The 26,422-nt window shown below is 36.4% G+C and overlaps 1 protein-coding gene across 7 annotated transcripts in view; it reads left to right on the forward strand.

Moving 5' to 3' along the window:
* The window catches only part of TENM1 (teneurin transmembrane protein 1), an 801,322-nt gene that overhangs the window by 146,060 nt on the left and 628,840 nt on the right, over positions 1-26,422 (forward strand). The gene's annotated exons all lie outside the window — the stretch shown is intronic.

Raw genomic sequence — 26,422 nt, forward strand, 5'->3', positions numbered from 1 at the left:
CAACCATGGATAGGCAGCACTCCTGCCTACCCATGGGACTACGTGGGACACAAACTCATCCATGTCTCTGAAGCAATGTCTGTCCAACTGCCAATCCTCAACTGGCCCTGTGACTCAGCCAGGAACACCCCTGCCTATCCAGGAAGATGCTGAGAAACCTGCCTGTCCATGCCTCTGGAGACCACCAAACTTGGTTCGGCTATGGACCTTGAAGCAACTATAACCTGGCTCTAGCCCTTCGCAGTTGTGGCCAAGGAATGGTTCTCTTTCCCAGGGACCTGGAGGGAGATTTGCCTGTCTGTGTCTCCTGAGGCAGGACTACTGACATCACTCCAACTGCAGATGTGGGCAGTCCCACCCACTCAGGAACCTGATGCAAAGCATTCCAGTCTGTGCCCCTGGAGGCCAGCCTGTAATCCGAGGTCCCAACTGTGGATCATGAAGTAACCCTGTTCCTGGGATCCAGCCCCTCTTGACTGTAGTCCAGGGCCAATCCCACCTGCCCAGGGATCTTCCCCAACTTCCTGACCTGTTGGGAGTTTTCCCAGGGACCTGGAGGGAGCCACAACTATCTGCATACCTAGTTAACAGGCCCACTATCTGTAGACACTGAAAAGAACTCTTGTCACATTGCCAGCCCTACTGGCCAAGGTCCTGGAGGCAGTCGCATCCACCCAGGGATCAGGCAGAATCCACCCCCCCCCGAGACCAGGGTGACAGGCCTCCCACCCGCATACTCCACTGCGGACCCAATAGCTGTCACACAGTCTAACTCTTAATACCTTACCCTCAATCCCAGAGACAATACCATTAGACTAGGGACTCTTTAGGACATGGATATTACCAGCTGTAACCACTCTTTAGAGACTGGAAGAGTTATTTGCTCCTTCAAGCACACCAACACCAATGCACAGCTACACAGAGCAAGAACCAGGCAAACGTGACACCACCAAAGGAAAGATTCAGTAACCAACCCCAAAGAAATGGGGATCTGTGAATTCAGATAATCCCCCTAAAGAAATTATGAGATGCAAGAGAACACAGATTAGCAACTAAAAAAAAAAAAAATCAGGAAAACTATAAATTAACAAAATTAACAAAAAATTAACAAAAAGAAACAGGAACCATCAAAAAGCAGAACAAAAATCCTGGAACTGAAGAATACAGTGACAGAACAGAAAAATTCAATAGTTTCAGCAGCAGACTTGAAGGAAGAATCACCAAACTCCAAAAGAGGTCACTTAAAACTAGCCAGTTAGAGGAGCAAAAAAGAAAATGAATGAAAATCCACACTTAATGGGGAGCCTGGGTGGCTCAGGCATTTAAGCAACTGCATTCATCTCATGTCATGACTCCAGGATCTTGGGATCCAGCCTGGAGTCAGGCTCCTTGAATCTGCTTCTCTCTCTGCCTCTGTTGCTCCTTCTGCTTCTGTTCTCTCTCTTTCTCTTTCTCTTTCTCTCTCTCTCTCAAATAAATAAACAAAAACTTCAAAAAAATAAAGAAAAAGAAAAAGAAAATCCAGACTTATATGGTCAACTAAATTTTACAAAGATATCTTGAGGAAAGAACAGTCTCTTTAGTAAATGGTGATGGGAAAACTAGATATCCACATGCGAAAGAATGAAGTTGGTCCCTTATCTTACACGATACACAAAAAGACTTAAAGTAAAACCTGAAACCATAAAACTTCTTGAAGAAACATAGGGAGAAAGCTTCTTGATACTGGTCTTGGCAATGAGTTTTTTGAATGTATAGGTAATGCTTTTGGGTATGATGCCCAAAGCACAGGCAACAAAAACAAAAATAAACATGTGGGCCTGCATCAAAACTAAGAAGCTTTTTACAGAAAAGGTAACAATTGACAAAATTCAAAGGCAACCCAGGGAATGGGAGAAAATATCTGCAAATTGTATATCTGATGAGGGGTTAATATCCAAAATAGCAAGCATTTCCTATAATTAAATAGCAAAAAATCCCCCAAATAACCTAATTTTTAAAATGGGCAAAGAATCTGAATGGACATTTTTCCAAGACATTCAGGTTCCATATAAATTTTAGCATTATTTGTTCCATTTCTTTGAAAAAGATGGATGGTACTTTGATAGGAATTGCATTAAATGTGTAGATTGCTTTAGGTAGCATAGACATTCAAATGGCCAATAGTGTGAAAAGGTGTTCAATATCAGTAATTATCAGGGAAATGCAAATCAAAACCACAGGGAGATAATCACTTCACACCTGTTAAGATGGCTATTATTAAATGGACAAGAGATACCAATTATTAACAAGAATGTGGAGAAAAGTGGTAGGAATGTAAATTGGTATAGCCATTATGTAAAACACTATGGAGTCTTCTCAAGAAATTTAAGATAAAACTATAATACGATCCAGCAATTCCACTTCTGGATATTTATCTAAAGAAAATGAAAACACAAATTGAAAAAGACATATGCATCCTCATGTTCATTGTAACGTTATTTATAGTTTCTAAGACAGGAATAAACGTGGGTGACCAAAGGATGACTGGATAAAGAAAATATGGTATATGTGTATATATAATGGAATATTTTTTTACCATAAAAAGGATGCAATCTTGTCATTTGCAACAACATGGATGGACTTGGAGGGCATTATGTTAAATGAAGTAAATTAGACAAAGGAAGGTACCTACACTATGACCTCACTTACATGAGATGGAGGTGAAGGATAGGGGGTGGGCAAAAATGGGTGAAGGGGTCAAAAGGCACATACTTCCAGTTATAAAAGTAATCATTATTACTGCAGTTAATAACACTGTATTGAATATTTGAAAGTTGTAAGAGAATAAATTATAAAAGTTCTCATCATAAGAAAATAAATTTTCATAACTGTATATGGTGATGGATGTTAACCAGACTTGTTGTGGTGACCATTTTGCAATATATACAGATAGTGAATCATGTTGCACATCTGAAACTAATATGTTGGATGTCAATTATGACAATAAAAATGTATAATAAAATATAAGTAGATATTTTCCTTCATAATTTAAAAAAAGGTGCTTTCATTTACTTTCATATTCAGTTATGAATATTTAAAATGATTTTATTCTACACACATATCTTGGACACCAATACTTTCTGTTATGATATGGAATTGTGGGTAGGAAGATACACTGGAGTTTTGATTTCCCTTTTTGATGGAAAAAAAAATAAAAACAACCCCCCAAAATATGTCCAATTTACTCTAGTATTCATAGCAGCATTATTCGTAATAACAAAAAATAGAAATCCACAAATGTTCATTTGTGGAATGGATAAACAAAATGTAAAATATCATTACAAGGAAATATTATTCATCCATAAAAAAGGACGGAGTTCTGATTCCTGCTACAACATAGATATACCTTGAAAACATGACACCAAGTGAAAAAGCCATACACAAAAGGCTGCCTACTGTATGATTCCATTTATAGTAAATGTCCTGAACGGCCCAATCCATAGAGCTAGAAAGTAGATTAGTAATTGCCACTGTGGGGAGAGAAGAACTGGAAGTAACTGTTAATGACTATGGGGTTTCTTTTTGCAGCACTGGAAATATTTTGGATTTAGAAAGTGGTGATGGTTTTACAATTTTGTGGTTATACTAAAAACTGAATTATACACTGGATTATACACTTGAAAAGAGAGAATTATACACTTGAAAAGGGTGAATTCTACACTATGTGAGTTAGATCCAATAAGGCTATTACTTTTTTAAGGAGAATAATAGCCAACACCAGGCACTTATATTCTAGGCATTAAGCTAAGTACTTTTCTAGCCATGGTCATATTTAATGGTAACAATAGCTGTATATGCATAGGTGCTGTATTATTTCCTCCATTTTACAGATGTGAAAATTGAAGCTTAATAACATTACTCAAGTTACTTTGTAATTTGCCCAAGGTCCCAAAGCCTTAAAACCCAAAACTGGAATTTAGAAACTGGATAGCCATTCTGTACTCTTTGAGTAATACATGTTCTTCCTGCCCATATACATACATACATATATACATATATATATTTTTTTTTTGAGAGAGAGAGACAGAGAGAATAACAGTGGTCTGGGGGTAGAGGGAGAGGGAGAGAAACTCAAGCAGACTACATTCAGTGATGAACCCAGCACAGGGCTCAATCTAAAAACCCTGAGATCACTACCTGGGCCAAAATGAGGAGTTGCTGCTCAACTGAATGAGCAAGCCAGGCACCCCCTGCCTACATTTTTAATATTAGCTTTAAGATATTGTTAACATGCCCTGTCATTTCCCAATGTAAATGGACCAGCCATTTAGATTTTTTTTAGTATATTTGCAGATATATGCAACCATCACAATAGTCAATTTTAGGACTTTCTTATTATAAACAACCCTTCTTTCCCAGCCCTAGGCAACCACTAGTCTGTCACTGTGGTGATAGATTGATAATGACACCTATAGCCATTTGCATCATTGTGTTATCTATTAAAATTGTGTGAGTCAATTATGAGAATTATGAGATGGTAGGATTCCTTTAAAAAGTGGCTTGGAAACCTCCACTCTTAGGAGAGAGAATAACTGAATAGGATACTTCTAAAGGCAAAGGATATACATTACAGGTGTTGATTTGCGTTTCTGGAGTTCTTTGCATTGTTTTACTGAGGAAGTGGGTCTGCTCAATAAATAAATAAGTAAAATAAATAAGACAAAGAAGAAAAAAATCTTGATTGATAAAAGTATATTTTGCTTCTGAGAGAGAATGCAGAAATTGTCAGGAACTTTCTTTGCCTTTGAAATTGGCACCATGCCCTCTAGCTAAGTGGTTTTGCTAAGTGGCTTAGCTAGAAACCTTTCCTACCCTCCATGTCCCGAAGCTACTGCTTTTCTTCCTGACCCTCTTGACTTCAGTTTGAGTATATGTCTTCCAGTTAACAAGTTATTTGGGGGAGTGTCAAAAGGTAACTAGCATCCCCTGGGTTACAATTAACCTAAAAATTAAAAGGTGCAGTTTAAAATCCTCATTAAGTATAACAAAAACATAAAAGGGAATTTCTGAGTTGGAGTTGGATTTAGAAAGTCACCCTTGAATTAATGAAACTGACTGTACTTGACCATGTACCAGGCTAGGCATTTGAGACAGGATATATATTTGAGAAAGGATATATAGTAAGTTCGGTGGCAATTAGTGGTTTAATCAAAATGAGTTGAAAAAAAATATTTCTAGGAGGTTTTTTCTGTGATCCTACCCACACACAGTGTAAATGCTAATGCCCTTCAGTTTTAATTGCCACTAATTCCTGAAATATGTGAGTGTTGTATTATTTGAATTAAAAATTAGTGTTTTCTTATTTAACCTGGCTGGATATTTGGCAACATCATGTTTCCCTAAGAAATTTTGTTGATTTATTTTTAAAGGTAACATAATAAAAACAGCTGGGGTCTCTAAAAATGATTGATAGTGAATTCTTATGGCTTAGTAATAAATTCTATCTAATATGTATTATTCATAGTGGATGCCTATATCTTATTAACTCTAAGCTAAGAGTGGGAAACTGCATTATGGTTCTTACTATATAAACCTCAAGTACCCTTTTTGTGCTTAATAAACTCAAAGTGTAATGAATGCTTAAAATATTTAGTAGTTCAGATATGCCAATGTTGATTTTTAAATACTTCTAAAAATTGATTTTAAAAGCAATGAGGTTCTGGGTGGCTCAGTTGGTTCAGTGCCCAACTCTCAGTTTCAGCTCAGTTCACGATCATGGGTCATTACATGGAGCCCTGCATTGGGTTCCACACTCTGTGTGGAGTCTGCTGGAAATTCTCTCCCTATCTCTCTGCCTCTCCCTCTGCTTGTACACTCTATCTCTAAAATAAATAAATAAAATCTTTTTAAAAAGCAAAATGGTTTGTACTCTAAAATAGCATTTAGAATTCTATTTTATAGAAATCAGTTTGTGATCTCTAGAAGCAGAAGTGTATAAATATTACAATCATCTGCTGAACAGAAAACACTGGGGAAGGATTAAAAAACACTGCTTGGGGCGCCTGGGTGGCTCAGTGCGTTAAAGCCTCTGCCTTCGGCTCAGGTCATGATCCCAGGTCCTGGGATTGAGCCCCGCATCGGGCTCTCTGCTCAGCAGGGTGCTGGCCCCCCCCCCATCTCTACCTGCCTCTGTCTACTTGTGATCTCTCTCTCTGTCAAATAAATAAAATCTTTAAAAAAAAAAAACACTGCTTTTTTGGAATATTCAAAACTGAATTGTTCCTGCTGATGTGCATGCCCTTTCTTCATATATTTCTATTAAATAATGCTTCAAGAGTAATAAGCCTCATTTACTTATTTAAATGTATTCCTCTTACTCCATTCTTTAACTTGAACACACACACACACATGTGCATGTGCTTACGAGTGAGCAAATATGCTGTGGGTTCCATCGTTTTCAACTTCTCAAGTTGCTTTGCTTTTAGGGAAGTTCATTTGGGAACACAGAAAGATTTAGAGATGAAATGAAGATGACCCTACTGACCCAAAGTCAGCGGGAGAGGTCTCTTGAGTTTAGAATGCATATGGCCTTGCCACTTTCTTTGTAATCAGTAAAATACATTTCTGCAGCAGTTGTTTGGGGTTAAGCTTTCCTCTGTATCTATGATACACAGAAAAGATGAGGGGCCCATTTGAAGATGAAACTCCCCCTTTGTCTCATTAGTGCTGCGCATTAACCAACAGATACGGAATTACAAAGAAGAGAACAAGTAACAAGGAACAACTAGGAATTTTATGGCTGACAGAGAGATAGTGTAGGTATCTAGGACATTTTCTTCTTCATTAAGAATGTCTCTGAAGGCTCACACACTTGAGTTCTTTGGAGAGCCATTTAAGATTTCTCACGTGTAAGGTTGCTACTAGATTCAAACAGACTGTGGGTTTCTTGACTGAGGTCAAAGAAAGGTTTTTAGTTGGTGTGAGTGCATGAGCATGCTTGACTTTTTTTTATATATAATTTTTTATTTTTTATTTATTTTTTTTAACTTTTTATTTTTTATAAACATATATTTTTATCCCCAGGGGTACAGGTCTGTGAATCACCAGGTTTACACACTTCACAGCACTCACCAAAGCACATACCCTCCCCAATGTCCATAATCCCACCCCTTCTCCCAAACCCCCTCCCCCCAGCAACCCTCAGTTTGTTTTGTGAGACAACATGGGGGCTTAAGTGGGTACGAGAAGCTTGACTCTTTTTAAAATACATGCTGTGTACAGATAAAAATAATACCTAAAAAGTATAGTGCTTTGTACTGATATCCTTCATCTTCAATACATCTGTAAAAAGTGAACAGATTTGGTTACTTAGTAGACCTCTTCTCAATTTAGTTCATATCACCAGAAATGGCAATATTTAGAATTTGCATTTTCTGTTTTTAGTACTACTCTTTCAATATTTTGTTTTTTCCAAAGTACCTCCAAATCAGGAGTGCAATGTAGGATGGTTGCTCTGCTTCAAGAGAGGAAAAAAAGTTCAAAAGAAAAAAATTTCTAGTGTTTGTAAGTGAAAGTGGTCTATTAATGAATATACAGGGGATCTTTTAATTAAAATTAAATTGAAATTAATAGGTGAAACTGGCTTTAGCTGAATGAGCCATTGATGTGCTTTAAACTCTTCCAATAAACAAATACTTTTGTTGGGGAGAAAGAAATTTCTTCTGCCCTTCAGAGTCCTTGTAGCTGGACTAAATCAAATTGACATGAGATAGATTAGGATAAACTCAAATTTGGTTTTGTACGTAAGGGAATATACATAGATATGAAATTCCATAGACATTCAGGCAACATGAAGTTTATGACATCCTGAGCTGAGGAAAGGGGTAGGGGTCAGAGGATCCAAAGGGGAGGAAGACCTTTAATAGTATAGTGAGAGGAGATGTTTGCAAAACAAAAGGTTACACTGTTATGCGGTTAAGTTTTTTAGGTAATTAAGAATCTGTTAATATTTCTTTTAATGGTATGGGCTCTTCTTTCCAATGTAAATTTAGGCACTTGAAGAGGAATCAAATATTTCCCTGAATCTGCTGGATTTTGCTTGCTTTTAACTCAAAATAGTTTTCATGCCAAAGTGGCCCATCTTGAGGCAGCTTGCCTTTGGCTCCTACAATTTGATGGTAGAATATCTAGAACTGGCTGGTGATAATTTACTGTCTTGCCTGTTGGGAAATGACTATTTCCTATTTGCACTGAATTCACAGTGATGGTCAGAATTTCTATTGACAGGCTCGTGCTCATGAACTCAGTAAACTGGTTTTCTGTCCCATACTTTATTAGTTTATGCAGGTCATTTTCATGATTACTAACTGGCATAATGATTAAGAAATGTGGCTTTTCTGAATCATGAATGTAGATTTCATAATGTCCCTGGCATTAATATTGATCAGCTTAAAGCCACAAGTGGTAAGGCATCCAGGAGGAAATGAAAAAGGAAGAACAGACTCGGTTCCAACTTTCTCCATGGGTATATACATAGGAATGGAATGTCTTAATATAGCTAGTTTACTTAAAACCAGCAACTAAACAAAAATTCTCCATAGCTTTGGGATTAAGTTAAATATCATAACTTTTAGGTATTTTTCAGAAAGAAATTATTATTATATCATTAAGAAATAAATCACTTATAGAATACTAACACTAGTGTTAATATAATAAAAAAATCATCATATCTTTTAACATATTTGAAATTATTCACCAAGTTACAAGATTGGGTAGTATGCTTAAGCTCCCATTCCCCAGATGTGTGTGTTTTTTTTCCATCTAATAGAGAAGAATATCCTTGTATAAGGACTTGGATTTAATGGAAAGATGTGAATATTTCCTAGGCTGATAATACACCACAACCTAGAATTTTTATGGTCTCCTTGGTGGTTAGTGATGAAAACTTAGGCTAAAGAGATGTATTTTTGTTTTAATATAGGTTTATTGAGGAAGGTATGATTTTATAGGTTTTATGTTTTTTATTTTTTTTGATTCTGTAATTTGATAGGTACCTATTCATCTTTAAAGATGAAGGTCAAATTAACCTGTTCCTAAGCTTTCTACCCAAATGTGATTTCTTACCTGTAATACCCTAATTTGTAGAATGTGCTAACCAAAGTGTTATTTAACTCTATGTCTGAATCTTACATTTGGCAACTCTCATCCCTCCAGATGTTTCAAGTATCAGCTTCTAGTCAAAGTTTTGAACTTTGTAACTTAGTGATAGCCTCTTGTAATTGCTCAATCACATTTTTTTTTAACAGTCCCACTTGATAAATAGTATAAAAGAAGAGGATTTCCCAGCAGTGCCCTCTCTGATGTATCTCTGTATTTTTCTTTTCTTTTTTCCCCAAACAACTCCCACCTATACCACTATGGTGCCTGAAATTCCTTCTTTAGAGTTAAGGCATTATTGCCCTAAGAGTCCCAGACTAACTTGCAGTTACATGTAGTGACATATTTTGATTGATTAGTTTATCCAGGTCATTTTCAGATTTCTTATTTGGGAGCAGAGTCCTAAAGGAAGTTTAAGTTGTAGCTTGGCTCAGGGGTGAGAAGAACAAGTCTGAAGATCATACTATTGTCCATTCTGCTTTTCAGTCAGAAGACTGTGTAAAATTACCGGTATTACCTAATAAGATCAACAAGGGGTGAGATAAAGAAATAGGAAAAGAGGACTTAGAAGGAAAAGTAGATCTACATTATCTTCTTTATCCAAGCCTGCTTCAAAAATCTAAAGGTAACTCAGCTCGATACTGGCATTCACTTAAAGGTGTATTGCTGGTTTTAAACTTAAACCATGTCTAATTCCGTGATGAAGAGAAATTAATGAACAACCTCAGCTTTCAAGTATTTTTTTTTCTCTAAGAGCACTGAAGTCATACTTAAAGCTGTTGAACAGAAAGTGCCCATTAATTGAAGTATGGGATATGTCCAGATACAAGAGGTTTTTTATCTTATGAAAAGTGCAATGAATAATATAATCTTCAGAAGTCATTAAAGACACACATTCTACTTGACCTGCTATATTTATGTAGGCTTTGCCAGCATTTACCCATGTGGTTATATCCTCTTCAGTTTTTTCTTGTACTTTGCCTCCTTTTTATCCTCCTTACTATTCATACATGCTTCCTTTGGCTCTTCTGGACATTGCCAAGCTAAAGGAGTATATAATCCCGTAAGTGGTACCACTGAGTGGTACCATTTGACGGATGTCACAAGATTTCCTTGCTAAGGAGGATCTTCTGCTGCGTCCTGCACTGGTGCCTGAAATTTCTAACGTTTGGGTATGGTTTGTGGCTAAAGCATAGCTCCCTCCGTCCCCCCGCCAAAAAAAAAAAAAAAAAAAAAAAACCCACAAAAAACTCCATAAGGATAGTGTATATGTCCCAAACATGTACATTCACATTTATTCCTTAGAAGGCAGAGAGAAGATAAAATGTCCCATTTACTTAGGACTTCGTAGCCTAGCATGTTAAACTCAGGAAGGATCTTTGAGGTCATCTCCAGTTTTTAAAGTTGTTTTTTTTTTTTTTAAAGATTTTATCTATTTACTTGACAGACAGAGATCACAAGCAGGCAGAGAGGCAGGCGGAGAGTGGGGGGAAGCAGGCTCCCCACCTAGCAGAGAGCCCGATGTGGGGCTCGATCCCAGGACCCTGGGATCATGACCCGAGCCGAAAGCAGAGGCCCCAACCCACTGAGCCACCCAGGTGCCCCAATTAAAGTTGGATTTTTTTTGGTCTCCTTTATGTTTTGTTTTAGAATCTTTTCATTAAATGAGATTTGATACGAAAGTTCAATGAGTAAAATAGATGAATGAGAAAATATTAGGGCTCGCCTCCTCTGTTCATTATCCATTATGTAAGTTTAGTGGTTCTACGGAGTTTAAAATGAACTCAGTCCCAGAGACATTTTGTGGAGACAGAGTTACTAGAAGCCAAATCTTCTGATTCTTAATCTAAGGCTCTTTCCATCCATTGAAATAGTCCCAGTAATTACTTTATTCTTTAAATCACCCAAATTTCTTCTGCTCCATGGAGACATTCTTAATTAACATGCTACATAATAATATTGCAGGAGTATATTGCAGTGGTACTAAAGAGTGAAATGACAGCTATAGGGAAAATAATTCTAAGGGGGAGGAAGAAGGATGATTCTGAAACAAATCTTACTGGCAGGGTCTACAGTGTCTAAGAGAATCTCTGAAATACATAGCTGACTATGGAGATTGGGCAAGTGTATTGTATTATTGGTAATTTTATTCCTTTAATGACTCCCCAGGTGACTTTGAGGCAATATCCAAGTGAAGTGGCCTTTAATAGGAAGGGGAATGAACTGTAGGTCCAATTCTCCCAACTCCAGAAGATTACTTTCTAAAAACAAATAGCAATATCTGGTGGAAACCAGTTTACTGAGGTCATGAGCCTAAATTTTATTGCAAAGCTCCAAATGATGAATAGTGTCAATTTTTTCCCCTTCGGGTCAGACTTTTAACATGAGAGAAAGGAATTTTATATATGTCAAAATAGATGTAATCAATGAATACAAGTAGAATAGTTATTGGGCAGTGAAAAACTGGCTCCAAATAGAATCGTATTAATAAGAATATGCTGTACTAATTAAGATGACAATGAATATCATAACTTACATCTAGTGATGTCTTAAAAGATTGTAATTGATGAGAGTTGCCCATATTAAACATATGAATTTTTTTTTTTTTTGCAGTGGATGGACCTTAGCAGTTTCCCACTTTGTGGGCACTGCAATCTGAGTGTTTCAGAGGTGCTCACCACGACACAGAGAAACAAATATCATATTCTGACATATTATGGTCCTAAATTCCATAGAGTTCCAATTATTTGGTTTTTGTTATCCTGTTTCTATAGCTCTTCCTTCAGAGACACTTCTCTTTCTGAAAGATGTGCAGGCAGATGGCAATATATATATTGGGGCCTGAGGTTTATATAATTTGTGGTCCCCTCTTTAAAACACAATACAAGATCACAAATGCAAAATTTGGTATAAAAGTGAATATTTAGAAGGCCTATGGAAGTGAGGTGCCCTGAGGCTTAAGCTTCAAGGTAAATCCACTAGTGCATGCAGAACACACCACTAAATAATTTAATAGTTGATCAGTGAAGGAGAGGGAAATTTTTCAAAAGCCACAACTCTTTGATATTGGAAGGGTTTTTGATATGTTAATGACATGTATAAATACAAGTGACAAGATTGCAATCATTTGGTCAAGAAAGGCAGAATTATAATGCACAGTTTGATAAGATGAGATCTAAATTAGATCAATTAAACTTTGATAGTACTGAGACAATCTGGTATGTCTTTATGCAGTACATCTTGAGGAATTTAGTTACAATTATTTTAAATCACTGATAGTACATTTTATACCAATAAAATGGGAATTACCAAGAAATACATTCAGTTTGTTCAACGTTAATAAGAAAAGGCTTAACATTTTCATAAATGTCCTCTTAAACAGATGTTCTTGTGTAACATGTAAAATGAAATCTAGGACTAAAGTAATGATTCATTTTTTAATTTGTGATATAAACCATTTATCATATGGGTTGTTCACTAAATAATAACATCTAGTTATCTTCAGCCTAAAAAACTTTGTGTACATTTTTTTTTATCAGTTTTAGGTTTAGCTATGTTTTTTAATTCACTGGAAGCTTAATTTAAGGTCTATCTATATAATTACTAGCAGAAAAATTAGAATATATACTAATGGTTACTAGTGGTGGATGAACATGATTGACTCATGCTTTGGGGATCAGCCATATAGGCTAGAGAAGCATCTGGCTCCCAGAGTGGTACCATTTGAAGGGGTACCTCAAGATCTACTTGCAAGAATGTCTCTGTGTCCTTCACTGATACCTGAAATTTGCACTGTTTTGGTTATGATTTGGGGTTAAAATACTGGCCTGAAAATACAAATCATCAGAAAAATTAAACTTGCCAGATGAAAAGAAAACTCACCTGATATCTACCCATGTCAAATACAAAACTAATCAGAGCTTAGCTATAAATACAGTAAATAATGTATAGTCAAGAGGAAGATAATGAGTGTTATTGGAATGTATTTATAGTTACACAACTTGAATTTAGGGATAGTATAGGTATGACAAATTGGCTTATTGCTAAAGAGACCTTAGTCCTACTCTTTCCTGACCTGGTTATTAGGTGTGATTTCAGGATTCATTTGAAAACCGTAAGTTGTCCATCACTGTAACATGTAGTAATTGGTACCCTCCAGTGACAGAAATTCTTTCTACTTAAATACATGTTGAGAATCAACATTTTTTTAGGTTGATGCTCTGGAATATTAATCCAGAATTAATTAAATTGAGGTCGATAAATCACTTGTCACTGATGATCCTAGCAGTTAACATTTGGTGCTGTTCTACCAAATTCATATTCACTTTTTCCCTTTTCTAGTATTGACTTTTGGTGTTAAGGCCTTGGTCAATTATAATGGTTTGTGAGATGAAAAATAAATTGAAAATGACAATTTTATAGGCTGATTTTATTTTATTTATTTTTTGCAAGATTTATTTATTTATTCGAGAGAGACAGAGTGTGCGTGCTCACGCATACACAGTGGGGAGGAGCAGAGAGTCTCAAGGAGATTCTGTGCTAAGCACAGGGCCAGACCCAGGGCTCAATCCCACAACCCCAAGACCTTGACCAGAGCCAAAACCAAGAGTCAGGCATTTACCCGAGGGTGCCACACAGGCTCCGCTAAAGGCTGATTTTAAATTCTAACTGGAAAATTGCCTGCTATAGACATGTAGTCATAATTCAAAACAGGTGTGAATGTCCATGTGTCCGTGATATCTATTGCATGTATTTGGATGTGGCCCTCAGAGAAACCACAGTAGAGTATCAGTTTAAAGAGCAGAGTGTGCCATTTGCCCGTAATAGTCATCATAAACAAGAGTGATTTTATAAAGCAAATATATTTATGTAGCACTACTTATGAATCAGGCTCTGTTTTGAGCACTGTAATATTTACTGATTTAATCTTTACACTATTATTATCTCCATTTTACAGATGATCAAATTGAGAAACAGAGATGTTAAATAAACCTGCCTAAACTCAGAGCTCAGAGCGGCAGATGGGAGGGTTGAACTGTCTGATGCTGGAGTCGTACTGAGTAAAGTAGGTATAGTAAGGAAAGAAGGCTAAAATGTCAAAGATCATAGAACATGTCTGTAAGTAGCCAAGCAGAACTATTTGACACCTAGGAAAATACATTCTAAAGCACATATAGTTATTAGGAGCCACTTACAACAATAAACTGCAAGAGTGGCTAGCATGAGACAAAGAGGAAACAGCTGGACAGATGTGAAAAATGGGACCATGAAACTCTGTTTTCTTTTCTTTTTTTTTTTACTGACTCTGTCTTGCTGCCTTTGTGTAATAAGGTATACCCATGAATGTGGCTTTCCACAGGCCAGTTTGAAACTGTTAAAGTTCTTTCCCACTCGATTCTGTTGGAATGACATGTGGAATTCAGGGTACCTTATTTAAAAAGTCTGGGAAAATGTAGTGCACACTACTGAGAACATTCTAAGAACCTAGAGAGACTAATTTATGAGGAAAGATTAAAAGGATTAATTATATACGGCTTGGCTAAGTAATGACTAATGAGAAACATGAGAACTGTCTATGTGTAACTGAAGAACAAATACACCAAGGAGAGAAGGGATTTACTTAGTTAGGCACAAATGATGAAGCTAGAAACATTGGTTGAAATTACAGAAAAGATCATTTTGGCACAATAGTTTATGAAACTTCTTGACAGGTGATATCTACTGGTTTGTAAAATAGATTCAGGAAATAAAACAAAGTACAAAAGGGCCCAGTATGACCTTTAAGTGTATCAGCACGGTTTTGGGAAGGTGCAGTGATGTATATTAAGCAGTATAGTCTAGGTTGAATCCTCCGGTCTTACAGTATGATAACCCTTAGAGTTGGGAAGGTCACTGCCCATCCTTCGCATAACTGTTCTGGTGCAAATTAAGGTTGTTAACGTTTTACTCACCTTGCCCAGTGTTATGTCCAGTAGTGTTTATGCCTGGTTGTCAGAATGGGTGTTGCAACAGGAAGAGAGGGGACACCACTGAGAACCAAAACCTGTTCTCCTGTGGGAGGAAGTGTTTCAATCAGACACCAGATGCTGGATCCCAAGAGATTACATTATACATTGGGCATTTTATTTAACATAGTAGATGTTCATTTATTGTTTACAGAATGAACAAACAGATGGATGAACAAGCCTCACTGAATTGAAATGTGCTTAGCTATAAAATACAGTTAGCAAAAAGTGCATACCCATTAGCCAAATTAAAGAAACTAACTAATGTATGTGAAGCCTGACAAAAGGTATATATTCAATAAATGGTGGCTCTTATCATCTGGTTCTCAGCGAACTGGTATAGAATGATACTTAAGATCTTCCCTCAACTATTCTCTGCCCTTGTACCCCTGATTATGCCTACCTCATCAGGAGGGTGTTGACAGAGGTCATAATACTTAAGCTCTTTGGAGGAATTCAGGACTACAAAATGAGCCACTATTGAAGCTTTCACTTTTGGATTCAAATTAAGTCATTCTGCACAAAGCAGAAGCCTGATGGTGCCACTGAAAAGAAAAATAAAATACCATGTTTCACAGTGTTGTTCTGGTAGAAGAGATTAAGATTATTTTATACCATAGGTTGCCCTACTGTTTTCCTATCCTTTTGATTCTTTGTCACTAGAAATCACCCGTGTTAAATAAGCTGAAAGTCCCCACTGGCCATTGAGATAGTCTCAGAAACACTTAATTTTGGTGAGCAAGGCAATATAGGAATCCCCTGCTTTTTGAAAGTTCCTGTTACACTACTTCGTTTTTAGGAATGACAGGCATGAATACCTGTTTTCGCTAACGGAAAGGAATCCGGGGAGGATTTTTGCTTTTGTGGAAAAAAGCAAAAATAGCATTCAGCATTGGTTTTGCAACTAGCTGTTATAAAGGCAGCTGGCACCTTGAGCAGTGAGAATGGCCGCACCAAGCTCCTTCCCCAGGAACTACGCTGAGCATCTCAACCTCAAGCCACCATAGCTTTGAACTGTGTCTGTGAACATCTGTGCTTCATCTGGATTTATTTTGTGCATCTTTTAGCATGATGTATCCTAAGGTATCAGAAAAGTGTAAGAGAGCTTATTTTTCAGGTCTGGGAATTCTCAAAAATGTTTTCATATAAATTAATGGTAATTGATTCTTCATGTTACACCATTTGGCTTATGAAAGGTTTCATAGGACTGTTCTCCTTTCAGACAGTGAGGGAATCCTATACTTTTCAATACAAATGTATTATGTCCTAACCTCTCCCCAGCACCCTGTATTATAGCTGAAATCTATGTAGTCTTTGTCTTTATGGTTCTCTTTTACAATTCTTTGTGCATTTTGACACCTTAACTCACAAGCATTTCAAACTTAAATGTGTTTTTAATTCTCAGATGTTTAAAATCAACACAAGTGTGTTGCAAAACCACGATGCTTTATTTAGGGTGAAAAATCATTCTTTTTAAAGATACAGTGGTTGAGCTTTCAACAAATGAATCCTTAAAATGAATATAACAAAAGCAACACCAGGCATAAATTATATTCAAAGATAAATCAGGTGGAAATAGAAAATTTTGACTAAGTGCCAACTGCTACATAATGTTGCTAAGACTTAAAGAATACATTTACATTTATTTAGCGAAGATTAAAGGCATCTCTGTTTGCAAAATGTCAATTAATAAGGACCTGCAGTTTTAGAGTGAGCATGCATTTTAATTGTTTCTGTGGAATTTTAATAATGCTTCAACTGTCCTTGTAACCCGATTACTAGCCCTCAGTCTCTAGAGTAGCCTGGGAGATAATACATAAAATAGTTTCTGCAATATTTTTTTATAAACTTACCCATTGAGAGTGACATGCTATTGTTTCTAATGGAGCACCATAATGGGAGGACAGCACACCTTCTCCATTCACAAGGGATAGGCCCTGAGACCTTCTTGACTCCCCATATCCTCAAATATCACTCTAGCATATAATTTCCCTCATAAAATGCAGTAAAGTATAACTGAAAAATTTAACAGACCCTTTTCAGACCATTAATGATTCTATAAATACAAGACTGAAGTCATTTACAAAGCCATTCTCTAAGAACTAGCACTTTCTTTTCACTGCCAGTATTAGCACTAGCAGTTTATCTTTTCAGGGTTATTTTTCATGTAGAAATCAAGTTATATTTTATCATTATAGTAGAGATGCTGCATATATCCCAATATATATAGAAAGGCATAGAGTTTTGGATGCTGGGCAGTTGGCCAGCTTGCTCACTAGCTATAGTATACCAGCCTCTCAAATCCGAAGATTCAAATTCATGTGTTAGCAACATTATAGGTTAACTACAGGTCATGGGCCTGTGGAGTCATCTCATGAAGCGTTGAAATTACAAATGTTAAATCCATACATTCCAAGAATCTACCATATTTACCAGCTTAATGAGTTTGGAAGTTGCTTTTCACTGGTTATAGCCAAGTATCAAAGGCACTGGAGTCACATCAACCCTACTAAGAAATCTAGAAAAATGTTTTATGTCATAGGTGTTAGACACCAACACTGGCCTTTATGCTGCTATCCATGCTTAGTTTTTGGCACTCCCAAATGTAATATACCATTTCCAGTAAATTTCATTTATTTTACTATTGAAAATGTAGAGAGCATTCTCTTTGTCTGAAAATTAGACGCTAAATAGTATGTATAAGCACTTACTACCTGCAATATCCAAATACTGTGCCGGGCAAGAGAGTGAATAAAAACATTACTATAGATGCTTTCATTCGGTGGTTACTCATCTTGTGTCAGACATTGGGTAATCCCTTTACCCTCCTTATCTCATTATTCCTAATGATGAGCCTATGAGGAATTCTCTTTGCCCCTAAGAGGTCTGTAATCTATTTGAAGTGATTAGTCATAAATGTTACATCTGATTGATTCCTTAAGGTGGCCTGACAGACATGAGGGGTTTTACCCCCAAAATATATTAGAAGTCCAACATCCAATTTTCCAAGTCAACTGCATTTTCCCCGCCGCAAACCAACTAACTTAGAATTTCTGTTAATTCAAGTAGGTATCTCTGAAATATAGATACCTTTGTATATCTAATTTTTTAAAAGATTTTATTTATTTATTTACTTACTTACTTACTTAAGATAGAGCAAGTGAGAGAGAGCATGAGTAGGGGGAAGGGCAGAGGGAAAGGGAGTATGTCTAATTTTTAAGAATTTATTGGGAATATTAATAGGAAGACATTATAGTGAACACTTAGTCTTCATTGGACCAATCTGCTTTTGTGCTTTTTATTCCAAAAATTTCCATTGCACATACAACAGAATCTTCATTTTCTATTAAAGTAGATTCTATAGCTTATTGGACTTGTGGTAGTTTGTAAGATACTATAATTCTTTCCCTGATCAAAATGTTATTATTTTACATGAGAGTTGCAGGCATGAGACAATTCAAACATTTGTTCCTTTAGAGCAAGCTCAACTTACTGAGTTAGAATTTGTTGATCAGTGCAGATTGACGCCAACTTTCGCAAATGACAAATTTTGATCTCCCGCCTGCTCTGGTGTAGAGTTAACTAAGAACAGTGTAACATAGAAAATCCTGCAAAACCAAACAGATTGCAGAAGTCTAGCATCTCGGATGGTATGTAGATTTGTTGCTTTTCCTGGAGGGCTCTTCTTATCTGTGAAGCAATAAAGACAGATAAATAAAGTCTCCCGAGTAATATATTGTCTAGGGAGTCAAGAGCTCTGGCTTCTCGTCCACGCCTCAACACAGACTATGTGACTTCTAGCAAGTTACTTTATTTCTGGGGACCACAGTTTCTGCAGAAAAATAAAATGGGATGATCATTTCATAGTGCTTTTGTAAGGGCAAATGCAAAAAAAAAAAAAATGTGTTCCTTTCAGAAGAAAGGCACAATGTACATTCAAAGTAGTGTTCTTAAATATGCATGTATGTGTTTTTTCATTGTAGACATGTATAATGAAAACTATTTGTCATTTTATTTAACTGTTGCATCCCAACAAGAGGTACAGATGAATAAAATTTGGTTATAAACAAAGGAAGAATATTGTATAGATGAGCTGAGTAAATTTTTCTTCGGCAATGTATGCAGTTTATGATTATTATAGTCAAGAAGAGGGATATGAAAAAAGAAAGCAAATCTGCAGTTAGTCAGCACCAATGTGGATACGGTAAAGTGTTCTACAGCAAACCCATGGTTTAAGAGAAGAAACTGAGGCTTCCGGTGTTTTACCAACCCTTTATTCCCAGTCTCCTACTACTTATTGTCAGAGGCTGCTTTTTGCACTCCAGAAACTTCATAGCTGGCCCTGAGGAGGTTTAGCAAAGTCTATTGTCACAGCTTTGTCTTCTTTATTGATTTCAAAATGCAGTGAGGATGACATGATAATCTGTACAACTATCCTTCCCCTGAATGACATAATAAACACCGAGTTTTAGGGTTCTCAAAAAATATATTTCGGGGTACCTGGGTGGCCCAGTGGGTTAAGCCTCTGCCTTCGGCTCAGGTCATGATCTCAGGGTCCTGGGATCGAGCCTTGCATCAGGGAACCTGCATCCCACACCCCCCTGTCTACCTCTCTGCCTACTTGTGATCTCTCTGTCAAATAAATAAATAAAATATTTAAGGAAAAAAATATATTTCAACTCAGTAAGCTTTACCTAGTACCTACCAAGTATCCAGCCCAGCATGAGATACTGTGAGCAATTGATGGAAAATAACCAATGTAGTCCTGACACCAAATAGTTTATGTGCTGAGATATAACATTTTTATGCATGACTCTCATACCATCTTTCCTTTGAACCAATAAACTCATTGAGTCCATGAGTCTTGTCTGGTTAATTTTGGGGCCTTATCTAGTAACTTTTTGGGAGAGAGAATTCTTTATACTATGGGACTGCCCCACACCATGGCATGATAAATATCATCCCTGGTTTCTCTAACTAAATGCCAGCAGCATCTCTCCATCACTGTAAGAACCAAAAGCACCCCTCCACACAGACATTTTCAAACTTGGGGCATCTGTCCCCCCAGCTGAGACACACTTTTTATAGTTTTATAGATATTACTTATACACGATAAGAGCTCTGTATACACCAAAAGAGCTCTGTTATATTTTCTTGAGGGAGAAATTAATGAAACATAACAATTGGAGAAGAATACAGCAGAGCATAAAATCACATGCAAGAATCTTTGGAACAGAATACTAGTATATTAGGGCTCTGGGAAGTAAGACTCCGTTATGCTGAATTATCTGTATGAATTATCTTGGGCTGTGTCTTAAAGCATAGGTAGGCTTTCAAAACTGGGAGAGCAGCTGCCCCTGTAAGTAAGTCAAAGTTAAATAAGCACGGTTGTTGGAAGAAACCATGCTGACTGGGTTGGGAGATTGCTTTGGGGATAGGATAAAGAATGTTTGGATATGTAGGAGTGGACCAGATTATAGACAGCTGAAAAGTCTGGACTTGATCCTGTAACCAACAGTTTGCTCCCAAAGGCTTTTGTACAAGGTTATAAGGGTGGAAGTCTTATTTTATGAAGATGAATTGGGTTATTTGGATGTGAGTTGGATTTAAGAAAGCCCATACTGGGGCCTGGGGACAAGTTGGGAAGTTACTGCCATAATCTAGTTGGAGAATATGTAGTTTCCTCTTTTTGTTTGTTTGTTTTCCCATACTTGTTTTTCTTATATTGCTTCTTATCTCTTTTAGGTAGTGGAATTTTCTTTTGAAACCAAAACTCATTAATGTTTTCTTTCACTTCTCCTTATCCTTCTAACACCAATGGAACATATTCTATACTTTTATAATTTAAAAACATCTGCTTAGTTTTATCTTGTAGCCCTGATTTTACAATTTAAAACCCTGAAACTTAAAGTATTGGAAGATGGAAACAAGAAGCAACTCACTGATCAATCTGTTCTCCTCCTAGAAGAAGTGGAAAGCTTTAAATCCAGAGGTTCTTGGGCGCCTGGATGGCTCAGTGGGTTAAGCCGCTGCCTTCAGCTCAGGTCATGATCTCAGGGTTCTGAGATCGAATCCCGCATGGGGGGGGGTTCTCTGCTCAGCAGGGAGCCTTCTTCCCTTCCTCTCTCTCTCTGCCTGCCTCTCTGCCTACTTGTGATCTCGCTGTCAAATAAATAAATAAATAAATCCAGAGGTTCTTAAATATGAATGGATGAAGTTCACAGAGTAGCAATGCTTTCTAGTTTCTGAAAAGAAAAACTTGATGAATTTCATTATATTAACTCATATTTTTGTTTGCAGATCCTTTTATTCATTTGCTAGTAGTTTAAAATTTTGGTTGGAACTGGGTTAGAAGAGGGGAATGATGTATGTCCTTCTTAAATCAATTATCTACTTAAGATAACAAGAAAAGGGACAATATAGTTAACATAGCAATATAATATGGCAACAATCCATTAATTTATATTCATAAAAATGATTAAAATTAATATACTAATACAAGATACCTAGACTAGTTGTTTAAACTTTTAGAGGAATACATTTCCAAAACATGTTTCTACTCAAGCATCCATTTATGTACAAGTAATCAATATAGTAGTTCAAATTATTTTTATCTACTCATTAAATGTCCTAAGGGACCACTACTAGTAACACTTAGGGGTTAGCAAGAATTGTTGTTTGCAAATGAAAGTAATAAAGCTATTGCATTAATTAAAGTATTTTAGAATTTAGACTTTGTAAAAGAATCACAATTTTCTCACACCACCAAGATTTTATTCTCTGTATAATATATGTGTTAATGTATAACATTAAGCAAAACAACTGTTAGACTTTAGGTAGAGATAAATGAACTTTGGGCATCTGTCATATATAGTTTGAAAGAGCATTCTGGGGAATAGAACAGATAAGATTGAACATTTTTCATGAACAGATAGTTAAGAAAGTCTGGAATATAAAATCTGAGATGCTATAGGAAGCTATTCTGGTGACTCAAAACTAGAGAAAATAGAGCTGTGGCTTTTTACCTTGATGATTAAATTTCCTTTGACATCTTTTTTGAACTAAAGTTTTTTGGTAGGCCAACAAAAGAACATCTAGGGTAGATACATTTATGGGGCAAAGAAAACAATAGTTAAGAATGAGAGATGTATTTTTCCTGTAAGTAAGAGTCCAGTTGAGCTTCCTGGGTTTCTAAATGCTAACCTTCTTTTTGAGTTTTTCAGGATTTAAGTTTGATGCCTAGCCAATTGTGATTCTGTGATTGGGGGCGGGGAGAGGAAGGCCTCATGCTGCCTGCGAACTCTTGCAAAAATTAACTTGATCAACCAAATTATATGCAACATAATAATATTTAAAATGCCTTGAAGTACATATTAGTTAAAAAGTAGAAGGTGATATATATATAGTCAGTGATCAACTTCAATCTTTAGAGAATACAGATGGGTTGCATCCTTAGGCAGATCTCTTTCTTTCAGTTGTGCCGGTAAGTGGACCAGAATGGTCATTTCCAATCTTATTCTAAATAGCTACCATGGCCAAAGTCCCCCTGCTTGGCAACCTTGGTCCTCCGTTCTGATCACTGCCTGACCCTGATGAACTGGGTTGAACCATGTGTCAACTGTAAGGACCCTTTTTGCCTTAGCCATGGGCAGGCTACAGGGATGTGGAGCACCACTGGTTTTCTCTTGGCTTTCTAGAAAAGGCCTGTAGTGAACTTGATCCTGTGTTCCCTATTTTTCTTATTGTAGCTGCATGAGTCCCCCCACACACCAATAAATATAAATAAATAAATAAATAAATAAAAAGAGAGCAGTGTAATTTATTATACCTTCAAGGTTTACTAAGTTATCTTAAACATAGGAGAAGTGCATGGACTTTGTAAGCAGGCCACCCTAAATTCCAGTCCTAGGTTTGACAAACATGTGCTTTGTCATGTGATTGCAGACATGTTGCCATATCACTCTGAGTCTGGGCTCCTCATCTATAAAATGCTAAAATGCTTAGTACCTGCTAGAATGTTTTGGCTTTAAAGTGAGGAGAGGCATGAGAAGGGTTGGGGTATCTTTTTCTGGATGTTTGAAAGAGTTGGTATCATATAAACTGGTTCCAAACAAGGGTGATTAATACCTGTTGTTGAGGTTTAGACTGAGGATAAATAAGAACTATTCTTTTGTTTTTTAAATAAGAACTGTTCTTAACATCTGGCTTATGAATAAATTTAAGGAAAATCAAGTAGGACATAGATCAGGTTAAAAGTAAGACTCCAAGGGACTGGAGATAGAGAGCTCTCCAGAAGAAGTATACAAGAACTACCTATAAGTTCAGTGTTGAGTAGTCTAAAGACCTACCCTAAGCCAAGTGCCTTCATTACTTAATGTGCATCAAGGTGGAATCAGCAGTGCTCAAGGTATCCACAGAGCAGAAATTCAGACTATTTCATGGCCAACATGTATAAAATGGAAGACTATGCCAGAAAAACAAGATGTGCAATGTCTTTTGTCTAATGCCGACTGGCCTCATAGCCTTTTTGCATCCATTAAGTCAATTAAGTCTCACCACAACTCTGTGAGGTAGGCATGACAGTTATTTCTATCTCTATCTTTAAAACTTCTTTTTAATAGACCAGTACAGAAACAGGTTTTGGAGAAGCAGGAAAAGAAAAAGATAAAAGGATAAATCCAGGCCCACCCCTAAAATTTACCAGGCCTCAGAGTATGAGTACATATATATGGAGGTTGACTTACCATATCAATAAAAATTTAAAAAGCTATATTTTAAACTGGCATACTTTTAAATAAAATTAATTTGACAAATATACCTTTTTAGTGACCTAGAGGGCCAGGGTCAAATTTAGAACACTTGGGTACCTTTAAGTGTCCTAACATACACACAGTTGGCATTCCAGCCCATGTATAATCTCTGGCCACATCTTGCAAACAGCTATTCTTGACCCTGTTGGACCTGGTGATGTGTACAGAGAAGTCACATCTGCCTTTAGGGGTAAGGACTTGGGGAAGAGACCCTTACAAATCTTGGAAATGGCTTCCAGCTTTTTGGATAGGAAATTCCAGGATCTTGGGCAGCAGAATGAGGTCTCTGCCTCTGTTCCTTCCTCGCCCTCCCTCTTTCCTTCTCCATCTATCATCTATCTGTGAAATTTTAGGTAATTATTGTGTAAGATATTTGACTTCAAAAGCCAAATGTCATTAAAGCAGCCTAGCAACAATTTGTAAGAAATTTCGGAATTTATCTGCAGCTCACAATTTTTAGGCTTCTTTACTTTCCCTTCTAACTACTACAATTTGGTGGTGGGGTGTAGCATTAAGTTGCATTAATATGTATTTAAATCAACTTCTCTGACCATTACATCATTTGATGTTTTATAGAATTTAGTATTTGGGGGGTTAATATTTGGAAATCTTTAGTGGCACGTGTAGTCAACATGTAGCTGCAAAATGCCAACTTAATTCCTCAATATGAAACTTTTCATTCTGCTTGAGCTTATCTTGGGTTTTCAGTGCCAGGTTGATGGCTGATTAATAAAGTGGAGAGAAATTTTTAGGAACATTCGATGAGATAGTTTTTATTTTCCCCTGTGTTTTTTTTTAATTTTTTATTTTTTATAAACATATATTTTTATCCCCAGGAGTACAGGTCTGTGAATCTTTTTATTAAAAAAAAAAAAGTAAATACTGGGTACTAATCTTTGTAGTTCTGATCTTTACAGTTGTCTCCCAGTTTGTGACTTGTGGTTTCAATTTGCTTCTCGTGTCTTTGATTGATTGGCATTGCATCAAATTTATAGATTAATTTGAGTACAATTCATGTTTTTATGATATTGAGTCTTCCAACTGATGAACATATTTTATTTCTCCATTTGTTATAATCTTTTATGTCCTTCAATAATTTTTGCTGCTTACTCTATAAAAGTTTTGCTGAGCTTCTGCTAGTTTTATTCTCAGGTTCTTTTTAGCCTTTGTTAATACTATAAATAGTATCTTAGTTCTTATTGAATTATCTAATTGGCTATTATTTGCATAGGGGTTTGCTATTGATTTTAATATATCAATTTTGTTTCCAGAAACCTTGCCAAACTTTCTTGTTAGTTCTGATAGTTTGTACTTACTCTTGGATTTTTCTATGTTGACATTTCTGTCATTTGCAAATAATAACGGTTTTATCTCATCCTTCCCGTTGTTTTAAAAGATTTTATTTATTTATTTGACAGAGAAAGACACAGCAAGAGAGGGAACAGAAGCAGGGGGAGTGGGAGAGGGAGAAGCAGGCTTCCTGTGGAGCAGGGAGCCCCACGCAGGGCTCGATCCCAGGACCCTGAGATCATGACCTGAGCTGAAGGCAGATGCTTAATGACTGAGCCACCCAGACGCCCCTCATCCTTTCCATTTTTATATCTGCTTTATTTTCCGTGTTTTATTGTACTGTCTAGGACTTTGATTAGAATATTAAATAGAAGTGGTGAGAATGGGTGTCTTTGTCCTGACTTTTATGGGAACACTTCTAAAATCATAGCATTATTATGTTTAAGTTTTTAAAAGATAATCTTCAAGAAGTTAAGGAACTACTGATGTATTCCTAATTTGCTATATAAAAATAGGATTTTAAACACGAAAAATGCTGATTTTTGTTAAATGCTATTTCTGCATCTATTCAGGTCACATATATTTTTGTTGTTTTATTTTGTTAATTGGGTTAATCACACTGATTAATTCTTCCAGTGCTGAACCTGCCCTTCATTTCTTGGCTAAACTCAGTTTGGCCATGATATATTTTCTTTATCACATTCCCGGATTTGATTCGCTATTCTTTAAGAGATTTCTGCATAAGTAAGATTAGTCTGGAATTCTTCTCTCTCAAATTTTCCTTGTCAGATTTTGTGTTGTGATATGAGCTACAGTGAATGCGTTGGATAGCATTTGCTCTTTTTTTTTTTAGTCTCTAAAATAGTTTATATACAGAAATTATGTATTTCTTGAAAGACTGATAAATTTTGCATCGGAAATTGTGTGAACCTGTTATATCTTCAAGTGGGAGACTTTTGATTACACATTGCATTTGTTTAATGATTATTGTTTGGTTTTCATTTTTAGTTTTTTAGGTCTTCCTTAGATTGTTTTGGTTTTTTACATTTTCCTAAAAAATAGTCCTTTTATCTAATTTTTCTCTTTATCAGTTTTGCGAAATGATTGTTTATTTTATACCTTTTATAATGAACCAGATTTTCATTTTTTGTTCCTTTCTCTGCTTTCTACTTTCTATTG

This window comes from Mustela nivalis (assembly GCF_964662115.1).
Source record: "Mustela nivalis genome assembly, chromosome: X".
Taxonomy (NCBI): domain Eukaryota; kingdom Metazoa; phylum Chordata; class Mammalia; order Carnivora; family Mustelidae; genus Mustela; species Mustela nivalis.